Genomic DNA, 20,992 nt, shown 5'->3' with positions numbered 1-20,992 from the left:
CGCGCGTACTCTCCTGCAGAGCAAACGCGAAGAAAGAGCTGTGTGGAGGGAGCCTCGATGTTCCTGGCCTGTGTTGGAGCTCTACCCGTACATCTGCATCCAGCGGCCATGGCCCCTGATAACTGAAGTCTGAGCTAGCACTTCCAAGCCTGATGTGACTTTCAGCTCGAATACGGCCGGGCAGGCTCTCTGCCTTGGAGGAAGGAAATGCAGCCCCAGAGAGTGGGTTTTCAAGCCTCCCTCACACAGCAAGTGTGGGGCTCTGGAGACGCTAGTACAAGAGGCCTGCAACCAGGGCCTCACTTCCCGAGTCAAGAAAGGCCTAGTCTCGCGAGCTCTCTCCTGCAGAGCAAACGTGAAGAAAGAGCTGTGTGGAGGGAGCCTTGATGTTCCCGGGCAGTGTGGGAGCCGTAGACATACACGTGCACCCAGCGGCTATGGCCCCTGAAAACTGATTTCCCAGGTAGCACTTCCCAGCCCAATGTGACTCTCAGCTTGAAGGCGGCCGAGCCGGCTCTCTTCCTTGGAGGGAGGAAAGGCAGCCCCAGAGAGTGGGATTTCAGGCCTCCCTCGCACAGCAAGTGTGGGGCTCTCCAGACGTTAGTACAAGAGGCTTGCAACCAGGGCCTCACTTCCGAGTCAAGAAAGGCCTAGTCTCGCGAGCTCACTTCTACAGAGCAAACGTGAAGAAAGAGCTGTGTGGAGGGAGTCTTGATGTTCCCGGGCAGTCTGGGAGCCGTAGACATACACGTGCACCCAGCGGCTATGGCCCCTGAAAACTGATTTCCCAGGTAGCACTTCCCAGCCCAATGTGACTCTCAGCTTGAAGGCGGCCGAGCCGGCTCTCTTCCTTGGAGGGAGGAAAGGCAGGCCCAGAGATTGGGTTTTTAGGCCTCCCTCGCACAGCAAGTGTGGGGCACTGCAGACACCAGTACAAGAGTCCTGCAAACAGGTGCTCACTTCCCGAGCCAAGAAAGGCCTAGTTTCGCGAGCTCTCAGCTGCAGAGCTAACGTGACGGTAGAGCTGTGTGGAGGGAACCTTGATGTTCTGGGCAGTGTGGGAGCCCTAGGCATGCACGTGCACCCAGCGGCCATTGCCCCTGAAAACTGACTTCCCCAGTACCACTTCCCAGCCAGATGTGACTTTCAGCCAGAAGGCGGCCGGGCAGGCTCTCTTCCTTGGAGGGAGGAAAGGCAGCCCCAGAGAGTGAGTTTTGAGGCCTCCCTCGCACAGCAAGTATGCAGCTTTACAGACGCTAGTAGACGAGGCCCGCAACCAGGTCCTCACTTCCCGAGTCAACAAAGGCCTAGTCTCGCGCGTACTCTCCTGCAGAGCAAACGCGAAGAAAGAGCTGTGTGGAGGGAGCCTCGATGTTCCTGGCCTGTGTTGGAGCTCTACCCGTACATCTGCATCCAGCGGCCATGGCCCCTGATAACTGAAGTCTGAGCTAGCACTTCCAAGCCTGATGTGACTTTCAGCTCGAATACGGCCGGGCAGGCTCTCTGCCTTGGAGGAAGGAAATGCAGCCCCAGAGAGTGGGTTTTCAAGCCTCCCTCACACAGCAAGTGTGGGGCTCTGGAGACGCTAGTACAAGAGGCCTGCAACCAGGGCCTCACTTCCCGAGTCAAGAAAGGCCTAGTCTCGCGAGCTCGCTCCTGCAGAGCAAACGTGAAGAAAGAGCTGTGTGGAGGGAGCCTTGATGTTCCCGGGCAGTGTGGGAGGCCTAGCTGTAAACGTGCAGCCAGCGGCCATGGCCCCTGAAAACTGACTTCCCAGGTAGCATTTCCCAGACAATGTGACTTTCAGCTTGAAGGTGGCCGAGCAGGCTGTCCTCCTTGGAGGGAGGAAAGGCAGCCCCAGAGATTGGGTTTTTAGGCCTCCCTCGCACAGCAAGTGTGGGGCTCTGCAGACGCCAGTACAAGAGGCCTGCAAACAGGTCGTCACTTCCCGAGCCAAGAAAGGCCTAGTTTCGCGAGCTCTCTCCTGCAGAGCTAACGTGACGGAAGAGCTGTGTGGAGGGAACCTTGGTGTTCTGGGCAGTGTGGGAACCCTAGGCATGCACGTACACCTAGCGGACATTGCCCCTGAAAACTGACTTCCCAACTACCACTTCCCAGCCAGATTTGACTTTCAGCCAGAAGGCGGCCGGGCAGGCTCTCTTCCTTGGAGGGAGGAAAGGCCGCCCCAGAGAGTGAGTTTTCAGGCCTCCCGCGCGCAGGCAACGTGGAGCTTGGAAACGCCCGGTCCATAGGTCTGCGAGCAAGTCCTCACTTCCCGAGCCAAGAAAGGCCTAGTTTCGCGAGCTCTCTCCTGCACAGCAAACGTGAATAAAGAGCTGTGTGGAGGGAGCCTTGATGTTCCCGGGCAGTGTGGGAGCCGTAGACATACACGTGCACCCAGCGGCTATGGCCCCTGAAAACTGATTTGCCAGGTAGCACTTCCCAGCCCAATGTTACTTTCAGCTTGAAGGCGGCCGAGCCGGCTCTCTTCCTTGGAGGGAGGAAAGGCAGCCCCAGAGAGTGGGTTTTCAGGCCTCCCTCACACAGCAAGTGTGGGGCTCTGCAGACGCCAGTACAAGAGGCCTGCAAACAGGCACTCACTTCCCGAGCCGAGAAAGGCCTAGTTTCGCGAGCTCTCTCCTGCACAGCTAAAGTGACGGAAGAGCTGTGTGGAGGGAACCTTGATGTTCTGGACAGTGTGGGAGCCCTACACTTACACGTGCACCCAGCGGCCATTGCCCCTGAAAACTGACTTCCCAACTAGCACTTGCCAGCCCGATGTGACTTTCAGCCAGAAGGCGGCCGGGCAGGCTCTCTTCCTTGGAGGGAGGAAAGGCAGCCCCAGAGAGTGAGTTTTGAGGCCTCCCTCGCACAGCAAGTATGCAGCTTTACAGACGCTAGTAGACGAGGCCCGCAACCAGGTCCTCACTTCCCGAGTCAACAAAGGCCTAGTCTCGCGCGTACTCTCCTGCAGAGCAAACGCGAAGAAAGAGCTGTGTGGAGGGAGCCTCGATGTTCCTGGCCTGTGTTGGAGCTCTACCCGTACATCTGCATCCAGCGGCCATGGCCCCTGATAACTGAAGTCTGAGCTAGCACTTCCAAGCCTGATGTGACTTTCAGCTCGAATACGGCCGGGCAGGCTCTCTGCCTTGGAGGAAGGAAATGCAGCCCCAGAGAGTGGGTTTTCAAGCCTCCCTCACACAGCAAGTGTGGGGCTCTGGAGACGCTAGTACAAGAGGCCTGCAACCAGGGCCTCATTTCCCGAGTCAAGAAAGGCCTAGTCTCGCGAGCTCTCTCCTGCAGAGCAAACGTGAAGAAAGAGCTGTGTGGAGGGAGTCTTGATGTTCCCGGGCAGTGTGGGAGCCGTAGACATACACGTGCACCCAGCGGCTATGGCCCCTGAAAACTGATTTCCCAGGTAGCACTTCCCAGCCCAATGTGACTCTCAGCTTGAAGGCGGCCGAGCCGGCTCTCTTCCTTGGAGGGAGGAAAGGCAGCCCCAGAGAGTGGGATTTCAGGCCTCCCTCGCACAGCAAGTGTGGGGCTCTCCAGACGTTAGTACAAGAGGCTTGCAACCAGGGCCTCACTTCCGAGTCAAGAAAGGCCTAGTCTCGCGAGCTCACTTCTACAGAGCAAACGTGAAGAAAGAGCTGTGTGGAGGGAGTCTTGATGTTCCCGGGCAGTGTGGGAGCCGTAGACATACACGTGCACCCAGCGGCTATGGCCCCTGAAAACTGATTTCCCAGGTAGCACTTCCCAGCCCAATGTGACTCTCAGCTTGAAGGCGGCCGAGCCGGCTCTCTTCCTTGGAGGGAGGAAAGGCAGGCCCAGAGATTGGGTTTTTAGGCCTCCCTCGCACAGCAAGTGTGGGGCACTGCAGACACCAGTACAAGAGTCCTGCAAACAGGTGCTCACTTCCCGAGCCAAGAAAGGCCTAGTTTCGCGAGCTCTCAGCTGCAGAGCTAACGTGACGGTAGAGCTGTGTGGAGGGAACCTTGATGTTCTGGGCAGTGTGGGAGCCCTAGGCATGCACGTGCACCCAGCGGCCATTGCCCCTGAAAACTGACTTCCCCAGTACCACTTCCCAGCCAGATGTGACTTTCAGCCAGAAGGCGGCCGGGCAGGCTCTCTTCCTTGGAGGGAGGAAAGGCAGCCCCAGGGAGTGAGTTTTGAGGCCTCCCTCGCACAGCAAGTATGCAGCTTTACAGACGCTAGTAGCCGAGGCCCGCAACCAGGTCCTCACTTCCCGAGTCAACAAAGGCCTAGTCTCGCGCGTACTCTCCTGCAGAGCAAACGCGAAGAAAGAGCTGTGTGGAGGGAGCCTCGATGTTCCTGGCCTGTGTTGGAGCTCTACCCGTACATCTGCATCCAGCGGCCATGGCCCCTGATAACTGAAGTCTGAGCTAGCACTTCCAAGCCTGATGTGACTTTCAGCTCGAATACGGCCGGGCAGGCTCTCTGCCTTGGAGGAAGGAAATGCAGCCCCAGAGAGTGGGTTTTCAAGCCTCCCTCACACAGCAAGTGTGGGGCTCTGGAGACGCTAGTACAAGAGGCCTGCAACCAGGGCCTCACTTCCCGAGTCAAGAAAGGCCTAGTCTCGCGAGCTCGCTCCTGCAGAGCAAACGTGAAGAAAGAGCTGTGTGGAGGGAGCCTTGATGTTCCCGGGCAGTGTGGGAGGCCTAGCTGTAAACGTGCAGCCAGCGGCATGGCCCCTGAAAACTGACTTCCCAGGTAGCATTTCCCAGACAATGTGACTTTCAGCTTGAAGGTGGCCGAGCAGGCTGTCCTCCTTGGAGGGAGGAAAGGCAGCCCCAGAGATTGGGTTTTTAGGCCTCCCTCGCACAGCAAGTGTGGGGCTCTGCAGACGCCAGTACAAGAGGCCTGCAAACAGGTCGTCACTTCCCGAGCCAAGAAAGGCCTAGTTTCGCGAGCTCTCTCCTGCAGAGCTAACGTGACGGAAGAGCTGTGTGGAGGGAACCTTGGTGTTCTGGGCAGTGTGGGAACCCTAGGCATGCACGTACACCTAGCGGACATTGCCCCTGAAAACTGACTTCCCAACTACCACTTCCCAGCCAGATTTGACTTTCAGCCAGAAGGCGGCCGGGCAGGCTCTCTTCCTTGGAGGGAGGAAAGGCCGCCCCAGAGAGTGAGTTTTCAGGCCTCCCGCGCGCAGGCAACGTGGAGCTTGGAAACGCCCGGTCCATAGGTCTGCGAGCAAGTCCTCACTTCCCGAGCCAAGAAAGGCCTAGTTTCGCGAGCTCTCTCCTGCACAGCAAACGTGAATAAAGAGCTGTGTGGAGGGAGCCTTGATGTTCCCGGGCAGTGTGGGAGCCGTAGACATACACGTGCACCCAGCGGCTATGGCCCCTGAAAACTGATTTCCCAGGTAGCACTTCCCAGCCCAATGTGACTCTCAGCTTGAAGGCGGCCGAGCCGGCTCTCTTCCTTGGAGGGAGGAAAGGCAGCCCCAGAGAGTGGGATTTCAGACCTCCCTCGCACAGCAAGTGTGGGGCTCTCCAGACGTTAGTACAAGAGGCTTGCAACCAGGGCCTCACTTCCGAGTCAAGAAAGGCCTAGTCTCGCGAGCTCACTTCTACAGAGCAAACGTGAAGAAAGAGCTGTGTGGAGGGAGTCTTGATGTTCCCGGGCAGTGTGGGAGCCGTAGACATACACGTGCACCCAGCGGCTATGGCCCCTGAAAACTGATTTCCCAGGTAGCACTTCCCAGCCCAATGTGACTCTCAGCTTGAAGGCGGCCGAGCCGGCTCTCTTCCTTGGAGGGAGGAAAGGCAGGCCCAGAGATTGGGTTTTTAGGCCTCCCTCGCACAGCAAGTGTGGGGCACTGCAGACACCAGTACAAGAGTCCTGCAAACAGGTGCTAACTTCCCGAGCCAAGAAAGGCCTAGTTTCGCGAGCTCTCAGCTGCAGAGGTAACGTGACGGTAGAGCTGTGTGGAGGGAACCTTGATGTTCTGGGCAGTGTGGGAGCCCTAGGCATGCACGTGCACCCAGCGGCCATTGCCCCTGAAAACTGACTTCCCCAGTACCACTTCCCAGCCAGATGTGACTTTCAGCCAGAAGGCGGCCGGGCAGGCTCTCTTCCTTGGAGGGAGGAAAGGCAGCCCCAGAGAGTGAGTTTTGAGGCCTCCCTCGCACAGCAAGTATGCAGCTTTACAGACGCTAGTAGACGAGGCCCGCAACCAGGTCCTCACTTCCCGAGTCAACAAAGGCCTAGTCTCGTGCTTACTCTCCTGCAGAGCAAACGCGAAGAAAGAGCTGTGTGGAGGGAGCCTCGATGTTCCTGGCCTGTGTTGGAGCTCTACCCGTACATCTGCATCCAGCGGCCATGGCCCCTGATAACTGAAGTCTGAGCTAGCACTTCCAAGCCTGATGTGACTTTCAGCTCGAATACGGCCGGGCAGGCTCTCTGCCTTGGAGGAAGGAAATGCAGCCCCAGAGAGTGGGTTTTCAAGCCTCCCTCACACAGCAAGTGTCGGGCTCTGGAGACGCTAGTACAAGAGGCCTGCAACCAGGGCCTCACTTCCCGAGTCAAGAAAGGCCTAGTCTCGCGAGCTCGCTCCTGCAGAGCAAACGTGAAGAAAGAGCTGTGTGGAGGGAGCCTTGATGTTCCCGGGCAGTGTGGGAGGCCTAGCTGTAAACGTGCAGCCAGCGGCCATGGCCCCTGAAAACTGACTTCCCAGGTAGCATTTCCCAGCCCAATGTGACTTTCAGCTTGAAGGTGGCCGAGCAGGCTGTCCTCCTTGGAGGGAGGAAAGGCAGCCCCAGAGATTGGGTTTTTAGGCCTCCCTCGCACAGCAAGTGTGGGGCTCTGCAGACGCCAGTACAAGAGGCCTGCAAACAGGTCGTCACTTCCCGAGCCAAGAAAGGCCTAGTTTCGCGAGCTCTCTCCTGCAGAGCTAACGTGACGGAAGAGCTGTGTGGAAGGAACCTTGGTGTTCTGGGCAGTGTGGGAACCCTAGGCATGCACGTACACCTAGCGGACATTGCCCCTGAAAACTGACTTCCCAACTACCACTTCCCAGCCAGATTTGACTTTCAGCCAGAAGGCGGCCGGGCAGGCTCTCTTCCTTGGAGGGAGGAAAGGCAGCCCCAGAGAGTGAGTTTTCAGGCCTCCCGCGCGCAGGCAACGTGGAGCTCTGGAAACGCCCGGTCCATAGGTCTGCGAGCAGGTCCTCACTTCCCAAGTCAAGAGAGGCCTAGTTTCGCGAGCTCTCTCCTGCAGAGCTAACGTGACGGTAGAGCTGTGTGGAGGGAGCCTTGATGTTCCCGGGCAGTATCGGGGCTGTACACATACACGTGCACCCAGCGGCTATGGCCCCTGAAAACTGATTTGCCAGGTAGCACTTCCCAGCCCAATGTTACTTTCAGCTTGAAGGCGGCCGAGCCGGCTCTCTTCCTTGGAGGGAGGAAAGGCAGCCCCAGGGAGTGGGATTTCAGGCCTCCCTCGCACAGCAAGTGTGGGGCTCTCCTGACGATGGTACAAGAGGCTTGCAACCAGGGCCTCACTTCCGAGTCAAGAAAGGCCTAGTCTCGCGAGCTCACTTCTACAGAGCAAACGTGAAGAAAGAGCTGTGTGGAGGGAGTCTTGATGTTCCCGGGGCAGTGTGGGAGCCGTAGACATACACGTGCACCCAGCGGCTATGGCCCCTGAAAACTGATTTCCCAGGTAGCACTTCCCAGCCCAATGTGACTCTCAGCTTGAAGGCGGCCGAGCCGGCTCTCTTCCTTGGAGGGAGGAAAGGCAGGCCCAGAGATTGGGTGTTTAGGCCTCCCTCGCACAGCAAGTGTGGGGCTCTGCAGACACCAGTACAAGAGTCCTGCAAACAGGTGCTAACTTCCCGAGCCAAGAAAGGCCTAGTTTCGCGAGCTCTCAGCTGCAGAGCTAACGTGACGGTAGAGCTGTGTGGAGGGGACCTTGATGTTCTGGGCAGTGTGGGAGCCCTAGGCATGCACGTGCACCCAGCGGCCATTGCCCCTGAAAACTGACTTCCCCAGTACCACTTCCCAGCCAGATGTGACTTTCAGCCAGAAGGCGGCCGGGCAGGCTCTCTTCCTTGGAGGGAGGAAAGGCAGCCCCAGAGAGTGAGTTTTGAGGCCTCCCTCGCACAGCAAGTATGCAGCTTTACAGACGCTAGTAGACGAGCCCCGCAACCAGGTCCTCACTTCCCGAGTCAACAAAGGCCTAGTCTCGCGCGTACTCTCCTGCAGAGCAAACGCGAAGAAAGAGCTGTGTGGAGGGAGCCTCGATGTTCCTGGCCTGTGTTGGAGCTCTACCCGTACATCTGCATCCAGCGGCCATGGCCCCTGATAACTGAAGTCTGAGCTAGCACTTCCAAGCCTGATGTGACTTTCAGCTCGAATACGGCCGGGCAGGCTCTCTGCCTTGGAGGAAGGAAATGCAGCCCCAGAGAGTGGGTTTTCAAGCCTCCCTCACACAGCAAGTGTGGGGCTCTGGAGACGCTAGTACAAGAGGCCTGCAACCAGGGCCTCACTTCCCGAGTCAAGAAAGGCCTAGTCTCGCGAGCTCGCTCCTGCAGAGCAAACGTGAAGAAAGAGCTGTGTGGAGGGAGCCTTGATGTTCCCGGGCAGTGTGGGAGGCCTAGCTGTAAACGTGCAGCCAGCGGCCATGGCCCCTGAAAACTGACTTCCCAGGTAGCATTTCCCAGACAATGTGACTTTCAGCTTGAAGGTGGCCGAGCAGGCTGTCCTCCTTGGAGGGAGGAAAGGCAGCCCCAGAGATTGGGTTTTTAGGCCTCCCTCGCACAGCAAGTGTGGGGCTCTGCAGACGCCAGTACAAGAGGCCTGCAAACAGGTCGTCACTTCCCGAGCCAAGAAAGGCCTAGTTTCGCGAGCCCTCTCCTGCAGAGCTAACGTGACGGAAGAGCTGTGTGGAGGGAACCTTGGTGTTCTGGGCAGTGTGGGAACCCTAGGCATGCACGTACACCTAGCTGACATTGCCCCTGAAAACTGACTTCCCAACTACCACTTCCCAGCCAGATTTGACTTTCAGCCAGAAGGCGGCCGGGCAGGCTCTCTTCCTTGGAGGGAGGAAAGGCCGCCCCAGAGAGTGAGTTTTCAGGCCTCCCGCGCGCAGGCAACGTGGAGCTTGGAAACGCCCGGTCCATAGGTCTGCGAGCAAGTCCTCACTTCCCGAGCCAAGAAAGGCCTAGTTTCGCGAGCTCTCTCCTGCACAGCAAACGTGAATAAAGAGCTGTGTGGAGGGAGCCTTGATGTTCCCGGGCAGTGTGGGAGCCGTAGACATACACGTGCACCCAGCGGCTATGGCCCCTGAAAACTGATTTCCCAGGTAGCACTTCCCAGCCCAATGTGACTCTCAGCTTGAAGGCGGCCGAGCCGGCTCTCTTCCTTGGAGGGAGGAAAGGCAGCCCCAGAGAGTGGGATTTCAGGCCTCCCTCGCACAGCAAGTGTGGGGCTCTCCAGACGTTAGTACAAGAGGCTTGAAACCAGGGCCTCACTTCCGAGTCAAGAAAGGCCTAGTCTCGCGAGCTCACTTCTACAGAGCAAACGTGAAGAAAGAGCTGTGTGGAGGGAGTCTTGATGTTCCCGGGCAGTGTGGGAGCCGTAGACATACACGTGCACCCAGCGGCTATGGCCCCTGAAAACTGATTTCCCAGGTAGCACTTCCCAGCCCAATGTGACTCTCAGCTTGAAGGCGGCCGAGCCGGCTCTCTTCCTTGGAGGGAGGAAAGGCAGCCCCAGGGAGTGGGATTTCAGGCCTCCCTCGCACAGCAAGTGTGGGGCTCTCCTGACGTTAGTACAAGAGGCTTGCAACCAGGGCCTCACTTCCGAGTCAAGAAAGGCCTAGTCTCGCGAGCTCACTTCTACAGAGCAAACGTGAAGAAAGAGCTGTGTGGAGGGAGTCTTGATGTTCCCGGGGCAGTGTGGGAGCCGTAGACATACACGTGCACCCAGCGGCTATGGCCCCTGAAAACTGATTTCCCAGGTAGCACTTCCCAGCCCAATGTGACTCTCAGCTTGAAGGCGGCCGAGCCGGCTCTCTTCCTTGGAGGGAGGAAAGGCAGGCCCAGAGATTGGGTGTTTAGGCCTCCGTCGCACAGCAAGTGTGGGGCTCTGCAGACACCAGTACAAGAGTCCTGCAAACAGGTGCTAACTTCCCGAGCCAAGAAAGGCCTAGTTTCGCGAGCTCTCAGCTGCAGAGCTAACGTGACGGTAGAGCTGTGTGGAGGGAACCTTGATGTTCTGGGCAGTGTGGGAGCCCTAGGCATGCACGTGCACCCAGCGGCCATTGCCCCTGAAAACTGACTTCCCCAGTACCACTTCCCAGCCAGATGTGACTTTCAGCCAGAAGGCGGCCGGGCAGGCTCTCTTCCTTGGAGGGAGGAAAGGCAGCCCCAGAGAGTGAGTTTTGAGGCCTCCCTCGCACAGCAAGTATGCAGCTTTACAGACGGTAGTAGACGAGGCCCGCAACCAGGTCCTCACTTCCCGAGTCAACAAAGGCCTAGTCTCGCGCGTACTCTCCTGCAGAGCAAACGCGAAGAAAGAGCTGTGTGGAGGGAGCCTCGATGTTCCTGGCCTGTGTTGGAGCTCTACCCGTACATCTGCATCCAGCGGCCATGGCCCCTGATAACTGAAGTCTGAGCTAGCACTTCCAAGCCTGATGTGACTTTCAGCTCGAATACGGCCGGGCAGGCTCTCTGCCTTGGAGGAAGGAAATGCAGCCCCAGAGAGTGGGTTTTCAAGCCTCCCTCACACAGCAAGTGTCGGGCTCTGGAGACGCTAGTACAAGAGGCCTGCAACCAGGGCCTCACTTCCCGAGTCAAGAAAGGCCTAGTCTCGCGAGCTCTCTCCTGCAGAGCAAACGTGAAGAAAGAGCTGTGTGGAGGGAGCCTTGATGTTCCCGGGCAGTGTGGGAGGCCTAGCTGTAAACGTGCAGCCAGCGGCCATGGCCCCTGAAAACTGACTCCCCAGGTAGCATTTCCCAGCCCAATGTGACTTTCAGCTTGAAGGTGGCCGAGCAGGCTGTCCTCCTTGGAGGGAGGAAAGGCAGCCCCAGAGATTGGGTTTTTAGGCCTCCCTCGCACAGCAAGTGTGGGGCTCTGCAGACGCCAGTACAAGAGGCCTGCAAACAGGTCGTCACTTCCCGAGCCAAGAAAGGCCTAGTTTCGCGAGCTCTCTCCTGCAGAGCTAACGTGATGGAAGAGCTGTGTGGAGGGAACCTTGGTGTTCTGGGCAGTGTGGGAACCGTAGGCATGCACGTACACCTAGCGGACATTGCCCCTGAAAACTGACTTCCCAACTACCACTTCCCAGCCAGATTTGACTTTCAGCCAGAAGGCGGCCGGGCAGGCTCTCTTCCTTGGAGGGAGGAAAGGCAGCCCCAGAGAGTGAGTTTTCAGGCCTCCCGCGCGCAGGCAACGTGGAGCTTGGAAACGCCCGGTCCATAGGTCTGCGAGCAAGTCCTCACTTCCCGAGTCAAGAAAGGCCTAGTTTCGCGAGCTCTCTCCTGCAGAGCTAACGTGACGGTAGAGCTGTGTGGAGGGAGCCTTGATGTTCCCGGGCAGTATAGGGGCTGTACACATACACGTGCAACCAGCGGCTATGGCCCCTGAAAACTGATTTGCCAGGTAGCACTTCCCAGCCCAATGTTAATTTCAGCTTGAAGGCGGCCGAGCCGGCTCTCTTCCTTGGAGGGAGGAAAGGCAGCCCCAGAGAGTGGGTTTTTAGGCCTCCCTCGCACAGCAAGTGTGGGGCTCTGCAGACGCCAGTACAAGAGGCCTGCAAACAGGCACTCACTTCCCGAGCCGAGAAAGGCCTAGTTTCGCGAGCTCTCTCCTGCACAGCTAAAGTGACGGAAGAGCTGTGTGGAGGGAACCTTGATGTTCTGGACAGTGTGGGAGCCCTACACTTACACGTGCACCCAGCGGCCATTGCCCCTGAAAACTGACTTCCCAACTAGCACTTGCCAGCCCGATGTGACTTTCAGCCAGAAGGCGGCCGGGCAGGCTCTCTTCCTTGGAGGGAGGAAAGGCAGCCCCAGAGAGTGAGTTTTGAGGCCTCCCTCGCACAGCAAGTATGCAGCTTTACAGACGCTAGTAGACGAGCCCCGCAACCAGGTCCTCACTTCCCGAGTCAACAAAGGCCTAGTCTCGCGCGTACTCTCCTGCAGAGCAAACGCGAAGAAAGAGCTGTGTGGAGGGAGCCTCGATGTTCCTGGCCTGTGTTGGAGCTCTACCCGTACATCTGCATCCAGCGGCCATGGCCCCTGATAACTGAAGTCTGAGCTAGCACTTCCAAGCCTGATGTGACTTTCAGCTCGAATACGGCCGGGCAGGCTCTCTGCCTTGGAGGAAGGAAATGCAGCCCCAGAGAGTGGGTTTTCAAGCCTCCCTCACACAGCAAGTGTGGGGCTCTGGAGACGCTAGTACAAGAGGCCTGCAACCAGGGCCTCACTTCCCGAGTCAAGAAAGGCCTAGTCTCGCGAGCTCGCTCCTGCAGAGCAAACGTGAAGAAAGAGCTGTGTGGAGGGAGCCTTGATGTTCCCGGGCAGTGTGGGAGGCCTAGCTGTAAACGTGCAGCCAGCGGCCATGGCCCCTGAAAACTGACTTCCCAGGTAGCATTTCCCAGACAATGTGACTTTCAGCTTGAAGGTGGCCGAGCAGGCTGTCCTCCTTGGAGGGAGGAAAGGCAGCCCCAGAGATTGGGTTTTTAGGCCTCCCTCGCACAGCAAGTGTGGGGCTCTGCAGACGCCAGTACAAGAGGCCTGCAAACAGGTCGTCACTTCCCGAGCCAAGAAAGGCCTAGTTTCGCGAGCTCTCTCCTGCAGAGCTAACGTGACGGAAGAGCTGTGTGGAGGGAACCTTGGTGTTCTGGGCAGTGTGGGAACCCTAGGCATGCACGTACACCTAGCGGACATTGCCCCTGAAAACTGACTTCCCAACTGCCACTTCCCAGCCAGATTTGACTTTCAGCCAGAAGGCGGCCGGGCAGGCTCTCTTCCTTGGAGGGAGGAAAGGCCGCCCCAGAGAGTGAGTTTTCAGGCCTCCCGCGCGCAGGCAACGTGGAGCTTGGAAACGCCCGGTCCATAGGTCTGCGAGCAAGTCCTCACTTCCCGAGCCAAGAAAGGCCTAGTTTCGCGAGCTCTCTCCTGCACAGCAAACGTGAATAAAGAGCTGTGTGGAGGGAGCCTTGATGTTCCCGGGCAGTGTGGGAGCCGTAGACATACACGTGCACCCAGCGGCTATGGCCCCTGAAAACTGATTTCCCAGGTAGCACTTCCCAGCCCAATGTGACTCTCAGCTTGAAGGCGGCCGAGCCGGCTCTCTTCCTTGGAGGGAGGAAAGGCAGCCCCAGAGAGTGGGATTTCAGGCCTCCCTCGCACAGCAAGTGTGGGGCTCTCCAGACGTTAGTACAAGAGGCTTGCAACCAGGGCCTCACTTCCGAGTCAAGAAAGGCCTAGTCTCGCGAGCTCACTTCTACAGAGCAAACGTGAAGAAAGAGCTGTGTGGAGGGAGTCTTGATGTTCCCGGGCAGTGTGGGAGCCGTAGACATACACGTGCACCCAGCGGCTATGGCCCCTGAAAACTGATTTCCCAGGTAGCACTTCCCAGCCCAATGTGACTCTCAGCTTGAAGGCGGCCGAGCCGGCTCTCTTCCTTGGAGGGAGGAAAGGCAGGCCCAGAGATTGGGTTTTTAGGCCTCCCTCGCACAGCAAGTGTGGGGCACTGCAGACACCAGTACAAGAGTCCTGCAAACAGGTGCTCACTTCCCGAGCCAAGAAAGGCCTAGTTTCGCGAGCTCTCAGCTGCAGAGCTAACGTGACGGTAGAGTTGTGTGGAGGGAACCTTGATGTTCTGGGCAGTGTGGGAGCCCTAGGCATGCACGTGCACCCAGCGGCCATTGCCCCTGAAAACTGACTTCCCCAGTACCACTTCCCAGCCAGATGTGACTTTCAGCCAGAAGGCGGCCGGGCAGGCTCTCTTCCTTGGAGGGAGGAAAGGCAGCCCCAGAGAGTGAGTTTTGAGGCCTCCCTCGCACAGCAAGTATGCAGCTTTACAGACGCTAGTAGACGAGGCCCGCAACCGGGTCCTCACTTCCCGAGTCAACAAAGGCCTAGTCTCGCGCGTACTCTCCTGCAGAGCAAACGCGAAGAAAGAGCTGTGTGGAGGGAGCCTCGATGTTCCTGGCCTGTGTTGGAGCTCTACCCGTACATCTGCATCCAGCGGCCATGGCCCCTGATAACTGAAGTCTGAGCTAGCACTTCCAAGCCTGATGTGACTTTCAGCTCGAATACGGCCGGGTAGGCTCTCTGCCTTGGAGGAAGGAAATGCAGCCCCAGAGAGTGGGTTTTCAAGCCTCCCTCACACAGCAAGTGTCGGGCTCTGGAGACGCTAGTACAAGAGGCCTGCAACCAGGGCCTCATTTACCGAGTCAAGAAAGGCCTAGTCTCGCGAGCTCGCTCCTGCAGAGCAAACGTGAAGAAAGAGCTGTGTGGAGGGAGCCTTGATGTTCCCGGGCAGTGTGGGAGGCCTAGCTGTAAACGTGCAGCCAGCGGCCATGGCCCCTGAAAACTGACTTCCCAGGTAGCATTTCCCAGCCCAATGTGACTTTCAGCTTGAAGGTGGCCGAGCAGGCTGTCCTCCTTGGAGGGAGGAAAGGCAGCCCCAGAGATTGGGTTTTTAGGCCTCCCTCGCGCAGCAAGTGTGGGGCTCTGCAGACGCCAGTACAAGAGGCCTGCAAACAGGTCGTCACTTCCCGAGCCAAGAAAGGCCTAGTTTCGCGAGCTCTCTCCTGCAGAGCTAACGTGACGGAAGAGCTGTGTGGAGGGAACCTTGGTGTTCTGGGCAGTGTGGGAACCCTAGGCATGCACGTACACCTAGCGGACATTGCCCCTGAAAACTGACTTCCCAACTACCACTTCCCAGCCAGATTTGACTTTCAGCCAGAAGGCGGCCGGGCAGGCTCTCTTCCTTGGAGGGAGGAAAGGCAGCCCCAGAGAGTGAGTTTTCAGGCCTCCCGCGCGCAGGCAACATGGAGCTCTGGAAACGCCCGGTCCATAGGTCTGCGAGCAGGTCCTCACTTCCCAAGTCAAGAGAGGCCTAGTTTCGCGAGCTCTCTCCTGCAGAGCTAACGTGACGGTAGAGCTGTGTGGAGGGAGCCTTGATGTTCCCGGGCAGTATCGGGGCTGTAGACATACACGTGCACCCAGCGGCTATGGCCCCTGAAAACTGATTTCCCAGGTAGCACTTCCCAGCCCAATATTACTTTCAGCTTGAAGGCGGCCGAGCCGGCTCTCTTCCTTGGAGGGAGGAAAGGCAGCCCCAGAGAGTGGGATTTCAGGCCTCCCTCGCACAGCAAGTGTGGGGCTCTCCAGACGTTAGTACAAGAGGCTTGCAACCAGGGCCTCACTTCCGAGTCAAGAAAGGCCTAGTCTCGCGAGCTCACTTCTACAGAGCAAACGTGAAGAAAGAGCTGTGTGGAGGGAGTCTTGATGTTCCCGGGCAGTGTGGGAGCCGTAGACATACACGTGCACCCAGCGGCTATGGCCCCTGAAAACTGATTTCCCAGGTAGCACTTCCCAGCCCAATGTGACTCTCAGCTTGAAGGCGGCCGAGCCGGCTCTCTTCCTTGGAGGGAGGAAAGGCAGGCCCAGAGATTGGGTTTTTAGGCCTCCCTCGCACAGCAAGTGTGGGGCACTGCAGACACCAGTACAAGAGTCCTGCAAACAGGTGCTAACTTCCCGAGCCAAGAAAGGCCTAGTTTCGCGAGCTCTCAGCTGCAGAGCTAACGTGACGGTAGAGCTGTGTGGAGGGAACCTTGATGTTCTGGGCAGTGTGGGAGCCCTAGGCATGCACGTGCACCCAGCGGCCATTGCCCCTGAAAACTGACTTCCCCAGTACCACTTCCCAGCCAGATGTGACTTTCAGCCAGAAGGCGGCCGGGCAGGCTCTCTTCCTTGGAGGGAGGAAAGGCAGCCCCAGAGAGTGAGTTTTGAGGCCTCCCTCGCACAGCAAGTATGCAGCTTTACAGACGCTAGTAGACGAGGCCCGCAACCAGGTCCTCACTTCCCGAGTCAACAAAGGCCTAGTCTCGTGCTTACTCTCCTGCAGAGCAAACGCGAAGAAAGAGCTGTGTGGAGGGAGCCTCGATGTTCCTGGCCTGTGTTGGAGCTCTACCCGTACATCTGCATCCAGCGGCCATGGCCCCTGATAACTGAAGTCTGAGCTAGCACTTCCAAGCCTGATGTGACTTTCAGCTCGAATACGGCCGGGCAGGCTCTCTGCCTTGGAGGAAGGAAATGCAGCCCCAGAGAGTGGGTTTTCAAGCCTCCCTCACACAGCAAGTGTCGGGCTCTGGAGACGCTAGTACAAGAGGCCTGCAACCAGGGCCTCACTTCCCGAGTCAAGAAAGGCCTAGTCTCGCGAGCTCGCTCCTGCAGAGCAAACGTGAAGAAAGAGCTGTGTGGAGGGAGCCTTGATGTTCCCGGGCAGTGTGGGAGGCCTAGCTGTAAACGTGCAGCCAGCGGCCATGGCCCCTGAAAACTGACTTCCCAGGTAGCATTTCCCAGCCCAATGTGACTTTCAGCTTGAAGGTGGCCGAGCAGGCTGTCCTCCTTGGAGGGAGGAAAGGCAGCCCCAGAGATTGGGTTTTTAGGCCTCCCTCGCACAGCAAGTGTGGGGCTCTGCAGACGCCAGTACAAGAGGCCTGCAAACAGGTCGTCACTTCCCGAGCCAAGAAAGGCCTAGTTTCGCGAGCTCTCTCCTGCAGAGCTAACGTGACGGAAGAGCTGTGTGGAAGGAACCTTGGTGTTCTGGGCAGTGTGGGAACCCTAGGCATGCACGTACACCTAGCGGACATTGCCCCTGAAAACTGACTTCCCAACTACCACTTCCCAGCCAGATTTGACTTTCAGCCAGAAGGCGGCCGGGCAGGCTCTCTTCCTTGGAGGGAGGAAAGGCAGCCCCAGAGAGTGAGTTTTCAGGCCTCCCGCGCGCAGGCAACGTGGAGCTCTGGAAACGCCCGGTCCATAGGTCTGCGAGCAGGTCCTCACTTCCCAAGTCAAGAGAGGCCTAGTTTCGCGAGCTCTCTCCTGCAGAGCTAACGTGACGGTAGAGCTGTGTGGAGGGAGCCTTGATGTTCCCGGGCAGTATCGGGGCTGTACACATACACGTGCACCCAGCGGCTATGGCCCCTGAAAACTGATTTGCCAGGTAGCACTTCCCAGCCCAATGTTACTTTCAGCTTGAAGGCGGCCGAGCCGGCTCTCTTCCTTGGAGGGAGGAAAGGCAGCCCCAGGGAGTGGGATTTCAGGCCTCCCTCGCACAGCAAGTGTGGGGCTCTCCTGACGATAGTACAAGAGGCTTGCAACCAGGGCCTCACTTCCGAGTCAAGAAAGGCCTAGTCTCGCGAGCTCACTTCTACAGAGCAAACGTGAAGAAAGAGCTGTGTGGAGGGAGTCTTGATGTTCCCGGGGCAGTGTGGGAGCCGTAGACATACACGTGCACCCAGCGGCTATGGCCCCTGAAAACTGATTTCCCAGGTAGCACTTCCCAGCCCAATGTGACTCTCAGCTTGAAGGCGGCCGAGCCGGCTCTCTTCCTTGGAGGGAGGAAAGGCAGGCCCAGAGATTGGGTGTTTAGGCCTCCCTCGCACAGCAAGTGTGGGGCTCTGCAGACACCAGTACAAGAGTCCTGCAAACAGGTGCTAACTTCCCGAGCCAAGAAAGGCCTAGTTTCGCGAGCTCTCAGCTGCAGAGCTAACGTGACGGTAGAGCTGTGTGGAGGGGACCTTGATGTTCTGGGCAGTGTGGGAGCCCTAGGCATGCACGTGCACCCAGCGGCCATTGCCCCTGAAAACTGACTTCCCCAGTACCACTTCCCAGCCAGATGTGACTTTCAGCCAGAAGGCGGCCGGGCAGGCTCTCTTCCTTGGAGGGAGGAAAGGCAGCCCCAGAGAGTGAGTTTTGAGGCCTCCCTCGCACAGCAAGTATGCAGCTTTACAGACGCTAGTAGACGAGCCCCGCAACCAGGTCCTCACTTCCCGAGTCAACAAAGGCCTAGTCTCGCGCGTACTCTCCTGCAGAGCAAACGCGAAGAAAGAGCTGTGTGGAGGGAGCCTCGATGTTCCTGGCCTGTGTTGGAGCTCTACCCGTACATCTGCATCCAGCGGCCATGGCCCCTGATAACTGAAGTCTGAGCTAGCACTTCCAAGCCTGATGTGACTTTCAGCTCGAATACGGCCGGGCAGGCTCTCTGCCTTGGAGGAAGGAAATGCAGCCCCAGAGAGTGGGTTTTCAAGCCTCCCTCACACAGCAAGTGTGGGGCTCTGGAGACGCTAGTACAAGAGGCCTGCAACCAGGGCCTCACTTCCCGAGTCAAGAAAGGCCTAGTCTCGCGAGCTCGCTCCTGCAGAGCAAACGTGAAGAAAGAGCTGTGTGGAGGGAGCCTTGATGTTCCCGGGCAGTGTGGGAGGCCTAGCTGTAAACGTGCAGCCAGCGGCCATGGCCCCTGAAAACTGACTTCCCAGGTAGCATTTCCCAGACAATGTGACTTTCAGCTTGAAGGTGGCCGAGCAGGCTGTCCTCCTTGGAGGGAGGAAAGGCAGCCCCAGAGATTGGGTTTTTAGGCCTCCCTCGCACAGCAAGTGTGGGGCTCTGCAGACGCCAGTACAAGAGGCCTGCAAACAGGTCGTCACTTCCCGAGCCAAGAAAGGCCTAGTTTCGCGAGCCCTCTCCTGCAGAGCTAACGTGACGGAAGAGCTGTGTGGAGGGAACCTTGGTGTTCTGGGCAGTGTGGGAACCCTAGGCATGCACGTACACCTAGCGGACATTGCCCCTGAAAACTGACTTCCCAACTACCACTTCCCAGCCAGATTTGACTTTCAGCCAGAAGGCGGCCGGGCAGGCTCTCTTCCTTGGAGGGAGGAAAGGCCGCCCCAGAGAGTGAGTTTTCAGGCCTCCCGCGCGCAGGCAACGTGGAGCTTGGAAACGCCCGGTCCATAGGTCTGCGAGCAAGTCCTCACTTCCCGAGCCAAGAAAGGCCTAGTTTCGCGAGCTCTCTCCTGCACAGCAAACGTGAATAAAGAGCTGTGTGGAGGGAGCCTTGATGTTCCCGGGCAGTGTGGGAGCCGTAGACATACACGTGCACCCAGCGGCTATGGCCCCTGAAAACTGATTTCCCAGGTAGCACTTCCCAGCCCAATGTGACTCTCAGCTTGAAGGCGGCCGAGCCGGCTCTCTTCCTTGGAGGGAGGAAAGGCAGCCCCAGAGAGTGGGATTTCAGGCCTCCCTCGCACAGCAAGTGTGGGGCTCTCCAGACGTTAGTACAAGAGGCTTGAAACCAGGGCCTCACTTCCGAGTCAAGAAAGGCCTAGTCTCGCGAGCTCACTTCTACAGAGCAAACGTGAAGAAAGAGCTGTGTGGAGGGAGTCTTGATGTTCCCGGGCAGTGTGGGAGCCGTAGACATACACGTGCACCCAGCGGCTATGGCCCCTGAAAACTGATTTCCCAGGTAGCACTTCCCAGCCCAATGTGACTCTCAGCTTGAAGGCGGCCGAGCCGGCTCTCTTCCTTGGAGGGAGGAAAGGCAGCCCCAGGGAGTGGGATTTCAGGCCTCCCTCGCACAGCAAGTGTGGGGCTCTCCTGACGTTAGTACAAGAGGCTTGCAACCAGGGCCTCACTTCCGAGTCAAGAAAGGCCTAGTCTCGCGAGCTCACTTCTACAGAGCAAACGTGAAGAAAGAGCTGTGTGGAGGGAGTCTTGATGTTCCCGGGGCAGTGTGGGAGCCGTAGACATACACGTGCACCCAGCGGCTATGGCCCCTGAAAACTGATTTCCCAGGTAGCACTTCCCAGCCCAATGTGACTCTCAGCTTGAAGGCGGCCGAGCCGGCTCTCTTCCTTGGAGGGAGGAAAGGCAGGCCCAGAGATTGGGTGTTTAGGCCTCCCTCGCACAGCAAGTGTGGGGCTCTGCAGACACCAGTACAAGAGTCCTGCAAACAGGTGCTAACTTCCCGAGCCAAGAAAGGCCTAGTTTCGCGAGCTCTCAGCTGCAGAGCTAACGTGACGGTAGAGCTGTGTGGAGGGAACCTTGATGTTCTGGGCAGTGTGGGAGCCCTAGGCATGCACGTGCACCCAGCGGCCATTGCCCCTGAAAACTGACTTCCCCAGTACCACTTCCCAGCCAGATGTGACTTTCAGCCAGAAGGCGGCCGGGCAGGCTCTCTTCCTTGGAGGGAGGAAAGGCAGCCCCAGAGAGTGAGTTTTGAGGCCTCCCTCGCACAGCAAGTATGCAGCTTTACAGACGGTAGTAGACGAGGCCCGCAACCAGGTCCTCACTTCCCGAGTCAACAAAGGCCTAGTCTCGCGCGTACTCTCCTGCAGAGCAAACGCGAAGAAAGAGCTGTGTGGAGGGAGCCTCGATGTTCCTGGCCTGTGTTGGAGCTCTACCCGTACATCTGCATCCAGCGGCCATGGCCCCTGATAACTGAAGTCTGAGCTAGCACTTCCAAGCCTGATGTGACTTTCAGCTCGAATACGGCCGGGCAGGCTCTCTGCCTTGGAGGAAGGAAATGCAGCCCCAGAGAGTGGGTTTTCAAGCCTCCCTCACACAGCAAGTGTCGGGCTCTGGAGACGCTAGTACAAGAGGCCTGCAACCAGGGCCTCACTTCCCGAGTCAAGAAAGGCCTAGTCTCGCGAGCTCTCTCCTGCAGAGCAAACGTGAAGAAAGAGCTGTGTGGAGGGAGCCTTGATGTTCCCGGGCAGTGTGGGAGGCCTAGCTGTAAACGTGCAGCCAGCGGCCATGGCCCCTGAAAACTGACTCCCCAGGTAGCATTTCCCAGCCCAATGTGACTTTCAGCTTGAAGGTGGCCGAGCAGGCTGTCCTCCTTGGAGGGAGGAAAGGCAGCCCCAGAGATTGGGTTTTTAGGCCTCCCTCGCACAGCAAGTGTGGGGCTCTGCAGACGCCAGTACAAGAGGCCTGCAAACAGGTCGTCACT

The sequence above is a fragment of the Giraffa tippelskirchi genome, chromosome 4 (assembly GCF_054371585.1).
Source record: "Giraffa tippelskirchi isolate mGirTip1 chromosome 4, T2T-mGirTip1v1.2.pri, whole genome shotgun sequence".
NCBI classification, from domain to species: Eukaryota; Metazoa; Chordata; class Mammalia; order Artiodactyla; family Giraffidae; genus Giraffa; species Giraffa tippelskirchi.
This window is presented reverse-complemented; position numbering follows the sequence as displayed.